This window comes from Macrotis lagotis, chromosome X, assembly GCF_037893015.1.
Source record: "Macrotis lagotis isolate mMagLag1 chromosome X, bilby.v1.9.chrom.fasta, whole genome shotgun sequence".
Lineage (NCBI taxonomy): Eukaryota > Metazoa > Chordata > Mammalia > Peramelemorphia > Peramelidae > Macrotis > Macrotis lagotis.
This window is the reverse complement of record NC_133666.1, coordinates 137,214,120-137,233,850: the sequence shown is the minus strand read 5'-3', so window position 1 is coordinate 137,233,850 and position 19,731 is coordinate 137,214,120. Positions and strand designations below refer to the sequence as shown.

Sequence of the window (19,731 nt, the reverse complement as noted above, 5' to 3'; positions counted from 1 at the left end):
CAATGTTGACTTGTATGAGATTCGATTCTGACTTTCCTAATCAGATACAGAATCTCCTTATTGGAGGGGACCTTGAAAAGATATTTATATAGTCCACCTTCCCTGCCCTTAGACAAGATCACACTTAGCTACATCCCAGGCAAATGAAGTTCATCCCATTTTCATATATCCTCAGAGAAAGAGATTCCCTAAGTATCCTTGGCCACTGGTTCCAATACACATACAGGAAAGTATTATTAAAGCTTTCACCCAAGTCTCACTAGCTTCCTGTTCCATCTCACACACACACACACACACACACACACCCCGGCTGATTCTCCACTCCTCCTGTATAAGAACCCGTGACATAGAGGATAGAGGCAGTGTCTCTTTTCTTGCCTCTGAACTTAGCTGGGGAGGGTTTCAAACTATCCTTACCCAACCCCTAAGTCCTCCTCTCCCAGCCCTGGCTGAGCCCCCTTGAATTTCCAAAACATCCACAACTTCAGGATTTTCCTAAGCTTGACAATATTGATCCTCTGGAGTCGGGATGGGGGAAAGAGGAGAGAGAAGAACAAATCACAGCACTGCACCAAAAAACCCTCCATTCTAATCTAGCTTAAGTAAAAAAAAAAAAAAAAAAAAAAACCCAAACCAAAAACTCTCCTTACCTCCTGTCCAAAGTATTTCATTTCTGCCTAGGGACCTTTCAAAAAGTAACTGGTATTTCCGTGGATCTCTCCATTCCGGGGTGTGGCTCGCAAGTAGGCGTCTTTGGGGGTTTCTTTGGCCCCAATTCTGGAATCTGCCGCCCCACCCCTTCTTACAATTCACTGTGTATTAGCATCCAGGCTTTTTCAAAGGCAGCAGCAACTGCAGCAGCATCTCTATGAGAAGGTCTTAGCTCTGCCAGGGGCATCCCCCTCCTTCTCCTCTGGGAAAGCCTCCCCTCTCCCCTCTCCCCTCTCCCCGCGTGGGATTGCTAGGATCTTCCGGGCAGCTGCCGTGTTTTCCAGTCTACTCTCCTAGCCAGCCAGCAGCCCCTACCTCTGCTGCCTCCGAACCTCTTCCGTCTGCTGCACACACACACACACACACACACACACACACACACACACACACACACACACAATTTGGGAGTCCTTTTCTGACAGTTGTTCTAAAGGCAAGAATGCACTGCAGCAGAGCCCCGAGAACCCAAACAAGCACGAGTTCTAGGAAGGGGGGTGGAGGATGGGGGAGAAGCAGGCAGCACGTTGGAGAGCAATCTGCCCTTAGATGTTTCCTTGGGGAAAATAACCAGACTGTCCTGCTCCTGTCGGGCCAGGGCAAGGAGCATCTTGTACCCCAGCCAGCAAGCTGCCAGCATCCCTACTTTGAACGGCAGCACCTGCTCTCAACTGGAATGCCCCCATTGAACTCATCGCCTTTCCCAGGGTTGTGGAAGGCATCACCTTAACCAGCTAGTTGCCTTCGCCTTCAGATTGGGAAAAGGAAAAACCAACCGACCAACCCACACCCACCACACAATCCGCTCTTCAGATCTAGCTCCTCCGCCCCCCCCCCCCCTTCCCAATTCCGTTTTCCGATCGCTTGTGTCTGGTCTCCTCTTTGCCCTTAGGATGGAGTTGATAGAACTTCAGCTAGTTCTCACGCAGTTCCAGGGACGGATGATCCCACGTCTGGAGTTAATCCGTCCCTAGGGAATTGGGTTTTAATTTCTCAACTAATCTCTTCTTTGGCAGCCTCACTTCTTTCTGCTGAAGGCTCTGCATTTTGATTCTCCTCTCTCCCTCCCCACATCTACTGATCCGAAATCAAGCCTGCCCCCCTAACTCCCTCCCTCAGCTCGTCTTCCCACTTGATGCAACAAGCGAGAAGTTGTCAGACTGTCTTCTAGCCCTCTTCCCCCGTGCCGCTCCCCCCTACCCCCCATGCCAACGCCTAGCCTGGGCTTACCTTGAAAGCCGCCGCGTCCTCTGGCAGAGACAGAACCTGGTTGTTGGGAGAGACTTGAAGAGGAACGTGTGTAGTTGGTATGTGGAAGGAAAACCAGGGAGGCTTCGCCGTGACGTCAGCACAGCGAGGGAGAAGATTTGAAGAGACAAGGGCAGCGATAAAGGCAGGCGAGAAATCAACAGTGCGATCGGAGGGGCAATGGGGGTGAGCTTGGAGGCGAGGGGGAAAAAATAACACGTGTCAGGGAGATGTGCGGTAATGGAAAAACATGTTTGCCAAAAAAGAGGGGATTGGGATGGGGAAAGGAAGGAGACACTTCTTTTCTCTCTATCACAATTGTTCTTTAAGATATGAAGAAGATTCTTTATCCTCATTCCCCACCCCCAGTCTTGGTAACCTTTGGAATGACTGACTGATAGGACGGATAGTTGAGATTCCACCAAATTGGTGCCAAACTATTTGGGGATCCTTTTCTTTCTCTTCTCTTTCCCCCAGCCCAGGGGCAAGCACCTCTTCACTCCTAATTCTGCAATCCAGCACCTAGGAAGTAAAATATTAAGTTTAAGGCACTGCCAACTTGGAGGGCAGTTCCCCTCAAAGGAACAGAATTAATAGGTTTTCTTTCCTTCACTGGAAATAAGAAGCTTGCTTCAGAGAGTATTTCATCAGTTTTTATGGTTCTCCAGGAAAGATCTCTGGAATTTAATTGTCTCACTCCCAGAAGAACAGTTTAGTGTTTGAAAAGGGATCCACCTATGCTGTTCCCTGTTTGTATTCTTTCCATAAGCTAATGCTTTTAAAAGAACTAAAAGTCAAAAAAAATTGAATATGATTTACAGGGTCTTTCATTTCCATTTATTTAATTCAATGAAGATCTCACTACTTTAGAATAGTCATCTAGAGAAATCTCTTCCACCAAACAGCACATCTAAATTTTAGTTCCTGTGAATTGCAGGAATTAAATTAAAACTAAAAATTACAGTTTTTTTTTTGAAGAAGTAGGAATGAGTGAAAGAGCCTTTTGCTGGACCTCTCCCATTCAGGGGTGTGGGAGAATCTTAGGGTGGGGCTGACTCTGTCCAGGACTCAGTTGAAGCTTTGAAGTTCTTGAGACCTATTTTATTGAAAATACAATCCCCTTTCTGGGAGGTGCTCAGAGAGGTTTTGAAGATTCAGATTCAGTTGCAAGATGAGGGAAAAAACCAAATAAGTATAGGGGTCTGATTCTGGTCCCTGCTTCCCCCCTAGCTAATGGACAAATTCAGGAGGATATGATGACTCTTTATTTTTATTACCAAACCCCCTGGAAAACTCAGTATCTGGCTTGCAGGAAGGACAAGTGATTAGCTGCCAACTGAGTGGCAGATAACAAAAAAGGAAAGATTGCTATAGTCTGGAGTGGGCTAGGAAAAAGGGACTGAGAATGTGTCTTATATGTAATAGTGGGGAATAATGGACAATAAGAAAAAGTAAGCAGGATTGGGGTGGGGGGATTTGGGGGACTAAGCAAAGACATGGAGGACAGCATAAGGTGGTGAGGACATCTGTTGTACTGGCTAGTGCAGTCACAAAGGAGATCAGTTGGAGATATGACTGGAAATATAGATAATTCCTAGGAAGGAAAGACAAAGCAACTATCCCATCTCTCAATTTTTTTTTCCAAATAGTTTAATGCCCAACAGCAAATGAAAGGGATTCATATTTGAATGTATTGCCAAATAAAAAAAAAATCCATATGATTTTAAAACATATTGAAGTTATAAAGTTTATAGTTACATGAAGTTTAAATTACAAGTTATCCAAGATATTAATGAAAACAAAGTCTTTGGAGATGATATGATTGGAAACAAAGTTTTATCTGGGATGGTCTGGTATGTGGTGGCACTGGAAACAATCACTTCCTGTTGCTACAAAGTCTATAGCTTCAATTGAAAGTGCCAGTGAGGTTTACTGGAACCTTCAATAGAGATTCTTCACTTTCAACAGTAAAGGGGCAATAATGTGACCTACACTAGATCATTTACATAGTAAGGCTGGCAAAAATAGGATCCAGGGGATTTCAACCTCTTAGGTAGGAACAAGAACACCAAAGGCTCTGAATGCTAAAGTAAACAGATTTTATTGAGGGTGGGGGAATGTGTGCCAGTGAGATAGACAATGAAAGGTTTAAGCACGAATGACACAGAGGGGGTGAATTAAAAAAAGTATTCTTCAGTCTGCATTCAGAGTTCATTAATTCTCTCTCTCTGAAGGTGAAGCATTTTTTCATCATGGGTCCTTTAGAATTGTCTTGGAAGATTTTCTTTTTTCTTTCTTATTTTTTCATCCATATGCACATGTATATTTTTAAGTTAGAAAATTTCTTTCCACCCTCCCTTCCCACCCCCCCTCCCCTCAGCAGTGATCAGTCAGGTTAACATTGTATATACACATTTTTGATGAACATATTTACAGATTAGTCATTTTTAGTATGAGGATTAGGGGGAAGAGATATGTAAGATACATAAGAGATAACTTTTATAAAGTGTTCATCAGATTCTGAAGGAGGATTTTTTTGATTTTGTTTTGTTTTTCTTCCTCTGGATGGGAATAACATTGTCCATAGCTGCTCTCTGAACTGCTGAGAGGAGCTGCTTCCTTCAAGGTTGATCAAGGTTGATATTCTTGTTAATGTGTACATTGTTCTCTTGGTTCTGTTCCCTTCCTCAGAATCAGATCCTGTCTGACCATTTATGGTTTCTTAAGGAACAACAATATTCCATATTATTCATGTACCATAACTTGTTTATCCAATTCCCAATTGATGAGCATTCCCTCAATTTCCAATTCTTTGCCTCTTCAAAAAGAGCTGCTATGAATATTTTGAAACATATATAGGACTTCTCCCATTTTTTATTTCTTCTGGATATAGGCCTAGAATTGGAATTTTTGGGTAAAAAGGAATGGACATTTTTATTGCTGTTTGGACATAGTTCCATATTGCTCTCCAGAATGGTTGGATCTATTCACAACTCCACCAGGAATGCATTAATGTCTCAATCCTCCCCCCAACCTCTCCAACATTGATCATTTTCCCTTTTTCTCATCTTAGCCAATCTACCTCATTGTTTTTGTAATTTGCATTTCTCTAATGAATAATGATTTGGAGCATTTTTTCATATGATTATATATAGCTTTAATTTCTTCATTTAAAACTGTCTATTCATATCCTTTGGCCATTTATCAATTGGGGAATAACTTGTAACCTTATAAATTTGGTGCAATTTTCTATATATTTTAGAAATGAGACCTTTATCAGAACTCCTGCTTGGGAAGATTGTTTACGAGCTTTCTGCTTTCCTTCTCATTTTGGCACCATTTATTTTATTAGTGCAAACCCTTTTTAATTTAATATAGTCAAAATCATTCATTTTGCAGTTTTTAATATACTCTAATTCTTGTTTTGTCATAAATTTATCTCTTTTCCATAGAGCTGACAGAGTATTTCTTGGTCTATTAATTTATCTATGGTGTCGTCCTTTATATCTAAATTCTGTACCCATTTTCACCTTATTTAGGTATAGGGTGTTTTTACCATACTATTTTCCTGTTTTCCCAACAATTTTTGTCAGTTAGTTACTATCCCAGAAGCTGATGTCTTTGGGTTTGTCAAACAGTAGATTTCTGTAGTCATTTACTGCAGCTTCTTTTGAACCTGTCCTAATCCACTGATCCATTACTCTATTTCTTAACCAGTACCAGGCAGTTTGGAGGATGGCTGCTTTATACTATAGTTTTAGATCTAGTAGAGCTAGGCCACCTTCCTTTACATTTTTTTTTTATCAGTTCCCTTGCTATTCTTGGACTTTTGCTGCTCCAGATGAATTTTATTACTTTTTTTCCTAGCTCGGTAAAGTAGTAATTTGGTAGTTTAATTGGGATGACACTGAATAAGTCATTTAATTTGGTTAGGATTGTTATTATATTAGTTCAACCTAATGATGAACAATTGACATTTTTCCAATTATTTAGATATAAGTTTTGGGTGGGAAGTGCTTTATAATTGTCTTCATAAAGTTTTGGGTTTGCCTTGGGAGGTAGAATCCCAAGTATTTAATGTTGTCTATAGTTACCTGAAATGGAATTTCTCTATTTCTTGCTCTTGGGTTTTGTTGTTCACATATGGAAATGCTGATGATTTATGTGGGTTTATTTTATATACTGCTACTTTGCTGAATTTGTTAATTGTTTCAAGGAGTTTTTTAGATGATTTTCTCATGTTCTCTAAGTATATCATCTGCAAAGAGCTTTGCTTCCTCATTGCCAATTCTGATTCCTTCAATTTCTTTTTCTTCTCATCACTACAGCCAGCATTTCTTATACTATCTTGAATAGTAATGTGATAATGGGCATCCTTGTTTCACCTGTCTTGGATGATTTTCATAGCTGAGCTGCCTTATAGTATTGCTGTTACTCTGCACAGTGTTCTCCTGGTTCTGCTGTCTTCACTTTATATTACTTCATATTAGTCTACAATGGGAGACATTTTGAAGAAAGTATCAACAAAACTTGATGACTAACTGGATATGGGGAGCAAAGGTGGAAGAAGAGTAATATATAGCTTAAAGACTTCACAGAACCACAGAATTATAGGGGGAAGTTCAATGGAAATTTAGTCTAACTCATAGGGAATAGGACAAAAGGGAATCCTACCATATTAAATAAGACACTATCTAGCCTCTATTTTCAAATGAAGGGGATCCCACTACCTTCTTAGGCAATACATTCATTCGACTAATTTTTAGGAAGTTTTCCCAAAACTAAATAGTTTTTGTAACTAAATTCCTCCCATTGCTCTGAATTCTTTCTTCCGGAGCTAGTTAGAACAATCATCTTTTGTGATTTCCCCTTCTTCCCCTTTCCCCCTCCCCAAGTTTCCTTCCTGTTTTGGGGAAGGTTTTGGTATAACATGAATTGAAGATCTTTCTTCCATCCTGGTTGCTCTTTTCTGGCACTCTCCAGCTTATCAGTGTCCTTAAACTGAGACATCAAGAATTGAACATAGGACTTCAGATGTGATGTAATTAGAACAGAATCTAGGGAAACTTTCATGCCCTCATTCCTTGGAGCTATTCCTCCCTTTATTTGAGATCACATCAGTTTTGTTTTGCTTTTTTTTTTGACTGCTACATCAAACTGCTGACTCATAGGGAGCTTTGACAAACTACTGTTTAACTATGCCTCTACCAACTCTATACTAGTGAAGCTGATTTTTCTGAATTCAAGTATAAGACTTTACATTTATCCCTTTTGAATGACATCTTAGTTTAAACCCAGTCTTCTAGCTTGTCAAAGTCTTTATGGATCTTGATTCTGTCACACAAGGTATTAGCTATCTCTTCCAGCTTTATGTCGTTTGCATAATCAGTGGGCATGCTATCTACTCATTTATTCAAGTCATTGATAAAAAATGTTAAACAGCACAGATTTCTGGGATACTCCTTGGAAGAGTGAACCATTAACAATTACTTTTTGAATATGGAGATTCAACTAATTCCAAATCCAATCATATTATCACTTTTTCTATATTTCTCTTTCATTCAAGAATAATGAGATGCTTTGTCAAATGCTTTGCTTAAATCTAAGTAAACTATATCTACAGTCTACTATTATATTACTATTAATCTTCTATTATAATAGTAATCATTATTAAACTAGGATATATTAAGTCTTTTCTATAGCCACATACTGTGCCAAACCATTGACAATACAAAGAAAGGCACTAAGCAGGCCATGCCCTCAAGGGGTTTACAATGTAATAGGGGAGATAATATGTAAATAACTACAAACAAAATATATGCAACATAGATTAATAAAATTTATACAGGATAAAATAAATATACAGGGAAAGTCCTAAGGTTAAGGAGGACTAGGAAATGAAAATCATAGGTTTACCAGTTAATAGATGTGCCAAATAATGAACCAAGGTTAATCTGGCATTACTTGTTCTTAATGAAGCCATGCTGGCTCTTTGTAATTATTGCTTCTTTTTCCAGGTGTTCATTAACCATCTTTTCATAGGGAAGTATAAAGCATGTGCTGGCCTACCTGGCCCTCAATCTGGGCCTGCTTAGACAGCTCTTAAATGATTCATTTTGGAATTTTCTCAGTAATTGAAGTCCAGCTTATTGGCTGATAGTTGCAGAATCTTTTGTCTTTTTGTCCCCCCATTCTCACCTCCAAATTGAGATATTTACTTCTTCCCCAGCTTTGTGGTACATTTTCCATTATCCACAGTCTTTCTTTTCTTTTTTTTTTGCAAGGCAATGGGGTTAAGTGACTTGCCCAAGGCCACACAGCTAGGTAATTATTAAGTGTCTGAGGCCAGATTTGAACTCAGGTACTCCTGACTCCAAGGCTGGTTCTCTATCCACTGCGCCACCTAACCACCCCCACAGTCTTTCAAATATTATCAATAATGACTCAAGAATTACATCTGCATGAGATGAGCAGAACCAGAAGAATATTGTACACCCTAACAGCAACATGGGAGTGATGATCGATCTTAATGGACTTGCTTATACCAAGAGGGTAACAATCAGACACAATTTTGGGATATCTGCAATGGAGAATATCATCTGTATCCAAAGAAAGAATTGTGGAGCTTGAACAAAGACCAAAGACTATTACCTTTAAAAAATGTTATCTTATTATGTAATCCTGCTATATCACATACTATATGTTTCTTCCTTAGGGATATGATTTCTCTCTCATCACATTGAACTTAGATCAATGCATACTATGGGAATGATGTAAAGACTAACAAACTGCCTTCTGTGGGGGGTGGGAGGAGGGAAGCAAGATTGGAGGAAAAACTATAAAGCTCAAAATAAATAAAACCTTTCTAAAATAAAAAAAAGAATTACATCTGCCAATTACTTCAATACCTCAGGATGTAGTTCATCTGGGCCAGGTGGCTTGAATTCATCAAAAGCAGCTAACTAACCTCTCACAGTCTCTTTACTTACCTTTTGATCAACTATTTTGTTAGTCCTTTCTTTTCTGTGCTTTCCATGATAAAAGACATTCTTCCTGGCTGAGATCACAGTAACAGAAGAAGAATTGAGCAGCTCTGCCTAATATCTCTTGTCAGTTATTATTACCCAAGATACTCCAAGTAACATGATGAGTATAAAACATAATATAGATATGAATACCTATATATAATATATGTCTATGATGTATAGTGTATCTGTATGTGTATATGAATGTGTGCATATATGTACATGTAAACTGCATGTATAAATGTGTGTATGTATATCTATATCTATTTTACATATTTATTTATTTGGGTTGATTGGTGAGAACACTGGGCAGTCACATCAATCTCTTGATTGTTTTTGAAAAAATAGTGAAGCGATTCATGATTTTTCCTCCCCTTTGCAATGGTCATCCTGGAAATCATTGGATTGGTCTTCAAAATTTCACTTTTGAGAGTCTTCCATCCCTCATGATATGACTTCTTCCCAGAAGAATTTTACTTTCCAGACTAAATGACTGAGGAAATGGGGGTATCATTAAGAAAAAAATGGAATTATTCAGTAAGCAGTTATAATGAGGGATAAGAGGTCTTCTGTGGCAGATCAATATTTGAAATTGAGATCTGAACTTTAGCCTTGCAAAAATGAAAGTTGATGCCAAGGTAGATCATATCTGTGTAAGGGGAAGTTAAAGAAGGAAAAAAAAAAATAGAAGCCAGTGCCCTGAGCTTTGAAAAGTACCTATATTTAGAAGCAAGAAAAAAGGGAAGTAACAAACAAGACAAAAAAAAAAAAGTCAGGAAGATTGGAGAATTAGGAGAATTTATATACCAACACAAAACACTGTTGAGCCCAGGGGGACTAAAACATTTGCCCTCTCCCCTCAAAGGGGTCCCAACCTCTGGACTAATCCTAAGAAAAAAGAAATTTCAGGGGGAACATGATGACTTTAAATATCTGAAGGTCTGTCTTTTGAAAGAGAAACTTAAAGAACAAGGTCAGGCTCTTTTTCTTTAACTCTCTGGCTCTAACACCCTCAACCCCAGAATTCTAGGGAGAATCACTTATAGTATATATTTGGTTCATACCTAGGGTCATTCATAAAGAGGGAAAAGAAAGATACTCAAAATACAGTACAAATCAGGTATAGGGCAGCTATTTATTTCCTCTATACAAAACAAATGCTTAAACTATAAGATTCACAAGAGCATATCAAAAAAAAATTTAAACATGGAGCAGAAATCTTTAATTACTCATACTTTCCTAGGAAATTGATATTTAAAACATTACAATGATATAATGTGATTGCTTGAAGCACTTCATTTTCACTTTGGCTTTTTATGATCTTCCACAAGGTCAAGCAAACCAGGTCAGACAAGTGAACTAATTCTCTTTTCAATGATCAGCTTCTCCAAGAAACTATGTAGTTGCTGTAAGGAGCACTTCAGTCCTATAGTTAAGCTGATTTAAGACCTCAAGAACTTCTTACACTTGAACCTGTAAGATAGCTGGAGACCTCCATCTCCAGATTGCTGTTTGGTTACCTGGACCCAGGCAAAGAAATATAAATTGGAAAAAGCAGTCAAGAGCTTGAACTCCAAGACCCAGAATCTTGAAGAACCTGGGAGTATACTTGTTCTGTCAGCTAGGTATGAGCAGTCACCACCTTTTAAGAAGTAGGAGAGATAATAGTTACCCGCCTATCTCTTCCCAGAGATGGGTGGAAGGACAGAAGCTGCCTCTTCTTTTAAGCTGATAGTTTTGATGCAGTCCCAATCCACTCTACCATGGTCATGGAGTCTGGGAATAAGTGTCTACTCAGGGTTTACTGCATCATCCCATAATGCCAAGTCCTTTATTGCTGAGCACATATTCCTGGAAGCTTTCTAGGCTGAGCATTCTATGGGAAGTGTTCCAATCAGAACAGGGAAATGTCAGGATCCAAGTCTATGTTCCACAAACACTTTATGGGGTGGTCACTGTTACATATAGTTTTACTGAAATCAATCAATTGGGCTATAGAACTAAGAGAAGTCAAGGCTCTCTTAGTGTGTTAATCAACAGCATTGATTAAGTTCTTGTGAGTCTTATGGTTTAATCAATTGGGTCAACTTTGTACCAAGTGTTAGGGATGCTTAAAAATGAAGCAGCCCCTACATTCAAAGAACTTACATTCTACCATTCTGTCATGGCAGCCAACATATACATGTTTATAAGATATAAGATAAAACACAAGGTAATTTATGGAGGATGGGGGGGGGGGAGGAAGAAGATACTGGCTGCTAGCATGATCAGGTCCTGCTAGCAGGAATTGGACTCCAAGACCCAGGATCTTAAAGAACCTAAAAGAATACTTATTCTATCAGTCACATATGAGCAGTCACCACCTTTAAAAGAACTGAACTTTGAAGAAAATTTGAGATTCTAAGAAGAGGAGGTAAGCAGAATTCCAAGTATGGGAAATGAACTGAACAAAGAAAGGTATGGGGATGAGAAATAGAATGTTGGATTTGAAGATACAGAGATGACCAGTTGGGTTGAACAATGAAGTGTGTGGAAGGAAGTTGTACCTGGAAAGGTAGATGGGAACCAGGTTGTAATATGTTTTAAATACCAAAAGAGGAGTTTTTATTTATTCCTAGAACTGATCCTTTACTTTAGGAGTATCACTTTGGCAACTATATGGAAGGTGGGAGAGACCTTCCCTGAGGCAGAGGTGATGACAGCCTGAAATATAGTAGAAGTTGTTTGAGCAGACAAGATTGTAGTGGTCGAATTGAGAAGACAGTAAATAGTCAGATATGGAGTAAGGGAGAGTAAAGAGTCAATGGTGACTCAGAGGGTGTGAATTGGAATGACTGGAGAATGATGACCAGAATTAGGGAAGTTGGTCTTGTTTTTCAGGGAAAGATAAGGAATTCTGTTTTGGAGAAAATTATGGAATTAAAGATATCTGTGGAAAACTCAGTATGAAATATTTAAAAGGTAGTTAGTGATGTGAGACAGAAGCTCAGAGAAGAGACTAGGGTTGAATATTTACATCTGGGAGTCAATTTTGAGAAGAAGAAAAATAGAAACCAAGGAAGAATTATTGAATTTGGCAGCTAGGAAGTAAACAGCAGGTTGTATTTTGAGACTACAGCCTGAAAAGCAGTACAGTATATTAAAAAGTCAGGAAACATGGCATGGAAGAAACAATATTTTATTAGAGTCTCTGACATTTATAATAGACTAGTCTTTTCCTCCAAAAGCAGAGAAGCTCTCCCCAAGATGTGAGTGATCCAGAGGATTAGAGACTGAAGTATTGACTATCCTCCCTTTCATCTTCTAGGGCATAAAAAAGGTAATCCATAAAGAATCAATGCCCGGGGCAGCTAGGTGGTGCAGTGGATAGAGCACCAGCCCTGGAGTCAGAAGTATCTGAGTTCAAATCCAGCCTCAGACACTTAATAATTACCTAGCTGTGTGGCCTTGGGCAAGCCATTTAACCCCCATTGCCTTGCAAAAAAAAACTCTAAAAAAAAGAATCAATGCCCCCCCACCCCATCCACACCCTCCATATAGATTTGATGTATGTCTCACTGTCTGAGTGCTGACCCAGCACACTCTGGAGACACAATTATATAAAGAGATAAGGAGTGTTGAATCTACTGAAGCAATGCTCTATCCTTGCTGAGTATTCTTTCCATGCCATTGTTAACTTCTTTTTATGAAGTGATCAATGGTCAATAAAGTCATTTTGGCTGACCCCAATGACTGGAATCTATTCCCTCCTTCCCTGTATTTCACAAAATCCATCATTTCTTTCAAGGTTAACTTAAATTCAGCTTCCATTCTCCACCTACAACTACTGTTGCCCTCCTTGAGTTTTGTGTCCATTCTAAATATAGTTGTATATGTAGTCTTAGGTGGTTCAGTGGATAGAATAGAAACCTAGAAGTAGGGAATCCTGCTTTCAAATCCAGCCTCAGACACTTACTAACTGTGTGACCCTGGATAAGTCATTTAATTTCTGCTTGCCTCAGTTTTCTCATGGTGATAATAATAGCCTCTACCTCCAACATCAGGGTTATTGAAAAGTTCAAATAACATAATAATCATAAAGTATAGTGTCTGATACCAAATAGGTGATTATTAAATGATTATATCCTACCTTCTAGGTAGAATATAAGTCATTTGAGGGTAGGAACAATTCCACTCTTGCCTTTGTATCCCTAAGACCTAGCACAATGCCTGACCCCTAAAGGTGATAAATAATTGCTCATTGATTAACTGAATTGAAGGGCTGGTGGTAGAGATTTCTAAGAAGCATCTAAACATTGTAAATCTGGAGCTCAGAGAAAGGGATGAAGGAATGAGAGGTTGCCATGGGAGGATGATAGGGAGGGGTAAGAAGAGGGCTATTAAACTTGGAGAATGCCATATTAAAGCATCAGGAAGAAGAGCAGGAAGCAGTGTATGAGATCAAGGCATAAGAGTTAAGAAAAAAAAAAGTAGAGGGCATCTAAAGCCAAGGAAGCAATTGTTGGAATGAATAGAATTGTTTAAATTTTTCACAGCTCCACTGTGAATTCTAAAAGAAACATATTAACTTCTTGAATCCCAAGCACCAAAAACTGTCTTCTTCTAGTGAAGTATCCATTTTATTACCTGTGCAACTACTTGTCCTGACAAGAGAAAGACTTCATCATTTCTTCATTCATGAATCCTGCCATCCCCCTGAGCTATTTCATGTTGACCAATATAGTAGCTGAGCTGTGTCCTTTTCTTTGTGCACTCTTCAGTTAATCTTGCTTGGGTGAACAAATCTGTTTCCTTCTCATAATTCTTCTTCTGTATTTCTACCCTAGTTTAATTCTCACTGGTCAATGTTCACATACATGTTGTAGGGACTCTCCAGAGGGGCCATGCATCTGCCAGAAGTGAAAGAAGGACCTCAGTGGAGAGCCTCTTTCTTGTTTGTTCTGTACAGTAGAACTATTTATATTCCAAAACTATTTATTCTTAACATCTAAAATTTTAGCTTCAGAATGTGTAAGACTGGGGAAAATGTTGTGTTATATTGTTTTGACATGTCCAATTCTTGTGACCCTATTTGGGATTTTCTTGGCAAAAATACTGGAATTTGACATTTCCTTCTCTAACTCATTTTACAGGTGAGGAAAATGAGGTAAACTAGATTAAGTAACTTGCCTAGGGTCACAGGACTAGTAAGTGAGGCCAGATTTGAACTTAGGAAGAAGAGTCTTCCTGACTCCCAACACTCTATCCACTGTATCATTTAGCTGCTTTGTCTATCACCACACTTTTCTCAATAGCACTTAATTGGTCAAACAGCCCCAGCATATGCCTGACATGACTGAAATAACCGAAAACAACAAAATATGTCAGGCCCCAGCCTAAATGCTGGAGAAACAAAGATAAAATGCAATAGCCCCTGTCCTCAAGAAGTTTACATCCTACTGGTAGCTAGGTGAGCAGAGCCTAGAGCCTGGTGTCTCTGGCTGAAGTGAGGGAGGGAGGAAGGAAGGAAGGAAGGAAAGAAAGAAGGAAGGAAGGAAGGAAGGAGAGGGAGGAAGGAGATGGAGGAAGGAAGGGAGGGAAGGAAGGGGAGAAAGAGAGGGAAGGGAGGAGGGGAGGAAGGGAGGAAGGAAGGGAGGAAGAAAGAAACTTAGTGAGCATTGGACCTAGAGTCAGGAAGACCTGAATTCAAATACAACCCCAGATACTAGTTATGGACGAGTCTCTTAACCTCCATCTGCCTCAGCTTCCTCATCTGAAAAATGGAGATAGCAGCATTTACCTCCCAGGGTTGTTGCCAGAGCAAAATAGGCTATGAGTACCCCTCAGGATCCCCAGCTGTTGGGGACCCTTAAAGGACAGTGGCCCCCATGGTGGTATGGAGAGAGGGCTTAGGGGGATGCCAACAAAGCACACCTCCTTGCCCACCCTCAGGCCCATAATCCTCATGCAATAAATGCTTGCAGAATTATTATTAATGATTAATAATAACTAGCATTGACATACTGCTTTAAGATTTGCACAGATTTTCTCTTTTACTTTCAAATATTATCTTATTTGATCCTCACAACAATTCTGGGTGGTTCAAGCTGATATTATCCCCATTTTACATATGAGGAAACTGAAAATGAGGTGACCTCCCCATAACTTAGATATGTATGTGTTCCATCTCTAGTGAATTAATCCCATATTATGTATGAAGGTCATCTGCTTATCTCCCTACTGTACTAGAAGTTTCATGAAAGCTGGGAAACCTGTCTTAGATAAATTTTGAACCATCTCCCATGGTGCTCCATCCAAGACTCTGAAAAGACATAATAAGGACAAAGTGCAAACTGCACTAAGAGTTTGGGAATTCCTGGTGTAATCATATCTATATTTGTTATAAAAGTACTGATGATAAGATTTTCAAAGTACTTCACACCTTATTTTCTCAACTTATCTGGGAGTGAGATATTATCCCCATTTTATCAATAAATAAACTGAGGCAAATAGAGGTTAAGCAATTTACCCAGGATCACATATCTAATAAGAGTCTGAGGTCAGATTTGATTCAAGTCTCCTTGACCCCAAGTCCAGTGCTCTTCAATATTTATTTTATTACTGATATTTTTGTTTGTCCTTCATTTTCTTTTTTTTTTCCTTAGGATTTTGCAAGGAAAATGGGGTTAAGTGGCTTGCCCAAGGCCACACAACTAGGTAATCATTAAGTGTCTGAGGTCAGATTTGAACTCAGGTCCTCCTGACTCCAAGGCTAGTGCTCTATGCACTGCACCACCTAGCCGCCCCTATCTTTTATTTTCGAAGAAAACTATGACATCAGGAAGATGATGCCATGAAAAGCACAGGAAATGGATTTGAGTGAGGGGATGCTGTATTAAGTCACCAGTCTCACTTTCTCCTTCAGAGTCGTCTAGGTCCAGTGAATCAGAATGACTGGAGATGGCCCTAGACACAAGACCATCAGATTTTTTTTCACATAGCTAGGTAATTATTAAGTGTCTGAGGTCGGATTTGAACTCAGGTCCTCCTGACTCCAGGGCTGGTGCTCTATCCACTATACCACCTAGTTGCCCTCAATACTGATTATTCTATTGCTAACAATAATAATAGACCTGATTTCTATTGTGCAGTGTTTTCTGTAGTCATGAGGAAAGCACTCTGGAAACCTTAAAAGCTGTAGTAATGTGGGTGCCATGACTGTTTATTGTAAAAGGTTTTGTTAGAAACCTATCAGAAATTATATGATCATATCAATAGATGCTGAAAAAGCTTTTGACAAAATACAGCATCCATTCCTATTAAAAACACTAGAGAGTGTAGGAATAAATGGACTGTTCCTTAAAATAATTAGCAGTATCTATCTGAAACCATCAACAAGCATTATATTCAATGGGGAGAGGCTAGAGGCATTCCCAATAAGATCAGGGGTCAAACAAGGGTGCCCATTATCACCACTACTATTCAATATTGTATTAGAAATGTTAGCATCAGCAATTAGAGAAGAAAAAGAAATTGAAGGAATTAGAATTGGGAAGGAAGAGATAAAACTCTCACTCTTTGCAGATGACATGATGGTCTACCTAGAGAATCCCAAGAAATCATCCAAAAAACTACTGGAAACAATTAGCAATTTTAGCAAAGTTGCAGGTTATAAAATAAAACCTCATAAATCCTCAACTTTTTTATATATGTCTAGCAAGAAACAGCAGGAAGAAAGAGAAATCCCATTCAAAGTAACCTCAGACAATATAAAATATATGGGAGTCTATTTGCCAAGACAGACTCAGAATCTTTTTGAAAACAAGTATAAAACACTTCTCACACAAATGAAATCAGATTTAAATAACTGGGCAAATATCAACTGCTCATGGATAGGTAGAGCTAATATAATAAATACCAAAACTAAACTATCTGTTTAGTGCCCTACCAATCAAAATTCCAAAAAATTACTTTAACGAGTTAGAAAAAAATTGTAAGTAAATTCATATGGAGAAATAAAAAGTCAAGAATTCCCAGGAGCTTAATAAAAAAAGCACAAAAGAAGGTAGCTTAGCCCTACCTGATCTAAAATTATATTATAAAGCATCAGTCATCAAAACTGTTTGATATTGGCTAAGAAATAGAGTGGCGGACCAGTGGAACAGACTAGGTGTAAAAGCAGGAGACAATTATAGTAATCTACTGTTTGATAAACCCAAAGAGTCCAGCCATTGGGATAAAAACTCCCTCTTTGATAAAAATTGCTGGGATAATTGGAAGTTAGTATGGAAGAAACTTAGATTAGACCAATACCTCACACCCTTTACCAAGATAAGATCCAAATGGTTACAGGACTTAGACATAAAAAACAATACAATAAGCAAATTAGAAGATCAAGGACTAGTCTACCTGTCAGATCTATGGAAAGGGGAGCAGTTTATGACTAAGGAAGAGTTGGAGAACATCACCAAAAACCAATTAGATTGTTTCAATTACATTAAATTAAAAAGCTTTTGCACAAATAAAACCAATGTAAACAAGATGAAAAGAAATGTAGTAAATTGGCAAACAATCTTTACAACTAATGATTCTGACAAAGGACTCATTTCTAAAATATACAGAGAACTGAGTCATATTTTTAAAACAAAAAGCCATTCCCCAATTGACAAATGGTCAAAGGATATGCAAAGGCAATTTACAGATGAGGAGATCAAAGCAATCCATAGACATATGAAAAAATGCTCTAAATCATTAATTATTAGAGAAATGCAAATTAAAGCTTCTCTGAGGTACCACCTCACACCTCTCAGATTGGCCAATATGACCAGGAAGGATAATGATTATTGTTGGAAGGGTTGTGGAAAATCTGGGACACTATTACACTGTTGGTGGAGCTGTGGACTCATTCAATCCTTCTGGAGAGCTATTTGGAACTATGCCCAAAGGGCAACAAAAATATGCATACCATTTGACCCAGCAATACCACTACTGGGTCTATATTCTGAAGAGATGATGAAAAAGGGTAAAAACATTACTTGTACAAAAATATTTATAGCAGCCCTATTTGTGGTGGCAAAGAATTGGAAATCCAGTAAATGTCCTTCAATTGGGGAATGGCTTAGCAAACTGTGGTATATGTATGTCATGGAACACTATTGTTCTATTAGAAACTAGGAGGGACAGGAATTCAGGGAAGCCTGGAGGGATTTGCATGAAGTGATGCTGAGTGAGATGAGCAGAACCAGAAAAACACTGTACATCCTAACAGCAACATGGGAGTGATGTTCAAACTTGAAGGACTTGCTCATCCCATCAGTGCAACAATCGGGAGCAATTTTGGGCTGTCTGCAAGGGAGAGTGCCATCTGTATCCAGATAAGGAGCTGTGGAATTTGAACAAAGTACAAGGACTATTCCCTTTAATTTAGAAAAAAACAGATATCTTATTGTCTGATCTTTCTTTCTCTTTAAGAATATGATTTCTCTCTCATCACACGCAATTTTGGATCAAGGTAGAACATGGAAACAAAGTAAAGACTGACAGAGTGCTTTCTGTGGGGGGGTGGGGGGAGGGAAGCAAGATTGGGGGGAAAATTGTAAAACTCAAATAATATCTTTAATAAAAATAAATTTGAAAAAAGGTTTTGTTAGCTTTCTAACAATTAATAGTATGATTATTAATAAGTCAATAAGCATTTATTAATCTGTATCTACATCTGTATCAGAGCCTATACTAATCAATAAGGCTATAAAGAAAAGTTAAAAAACACTCTGCCCCCTCAAGGAGCTTACATTCTAAAGAGAAAGACAAGATATAAACAACTCGATCCAAACAAGATCCAAACAAGTACAAATTGAAGATAAGCTTGGAGGGAAGGCAGCAGAATCAATAAAAATTGGTAAAGACTTCCTATAGAAGATGGGATTTTTCTTGGTACTTGAAGAGGAAGCTATGGGAGCCAGGAGGCAGACCAGTCCAGGAATGGGGGAAAACCAATGAACATGTCCTCAGTCAGGAAGAGTCTATTGTGTGAGGAAGAGCAAAGGAAACTGGATGGTAGAATATGGATGGGATAAGATGGGGAGGTAGGAGGGGTCAAGTTACGAATAGACTTTAAAAACCAAATGGGATTTTATATAATCAGCAGGATAACAAGAAACTGTCACAATAAATTTGAATTTTCATTTCTTCTTAAAATAAGGATAGTTATACCTATAGTATAGATAAGATAATTCAGTTCAATAATTCAATACATGATGTGTCAGATTAAGTGCTGGGGAAAAAAATAAGAAAGACAATCCCTGTCTTTGAAGAGATTACAGTCTAATAGGACATACAAAAAGGAAATTGGGAAAAGACATCAGTGAAACCCATTGACAGAGTAGAGTGAGCTGAAAGCCCAGTTTCTCTCCTCTATTAAGGAAGGCATTAGGAGGAGCTTGGCACTCCACCCTCTAGGCCTCCAATCACTGGGGAGAGGAGACTGAGGAGATGGTGACAAAGGTTTGAGTTAGTGGCAGGGTAATGAGATTAGAAAAGGTATATAAAGTACTTTTCAGATCTTAATTGACTGAATAAGTATGGAAAATTATTATTAAACTAGAAATGCTAGTACATCTCTCATAATTATTACCTTGTTTTTATTTTCATATATTTCTATATGCACAAATATGAATATACCTTATACACCTTATCTTTCCCAATTGCTATTGTTTGTTCTTTGTACTGGAAGAGGAGCATACTGTCAGTTGGCCCTCCTTTTCCAAATAGA

General features: G+C 38.6%; 1 protein-coding gene across 3 annotated transcripts in view; it reads right to left on the bottom strand.

Annotated features, from left to right (window-relative positions):
- Positions 1-2,214, bottom strand: part of AMZ1 (archaelysin family metallopeptidase 1) — a 42,425-nt gene extending 40,211 nt beyond the window's left edge. The window contains exon 1 of one of the 3 annotated variants that reach the window (XM_074199474.1): positions 1,939-2,214. The gene's annotated coding sequence lies outside the window, so the exon portion shown is untranslated. Of the gene's footprint in view, positions 1-650; positions 880-1,938 lie in introns of those variants that run through there. The other 2 variants (XM_074199472.1, XM_074199473.1) reach the window with 2 other exon arrangements.
- Between the last annotated feature and the right edge of the window lie 17,517 nt (positions 2,215-19,731).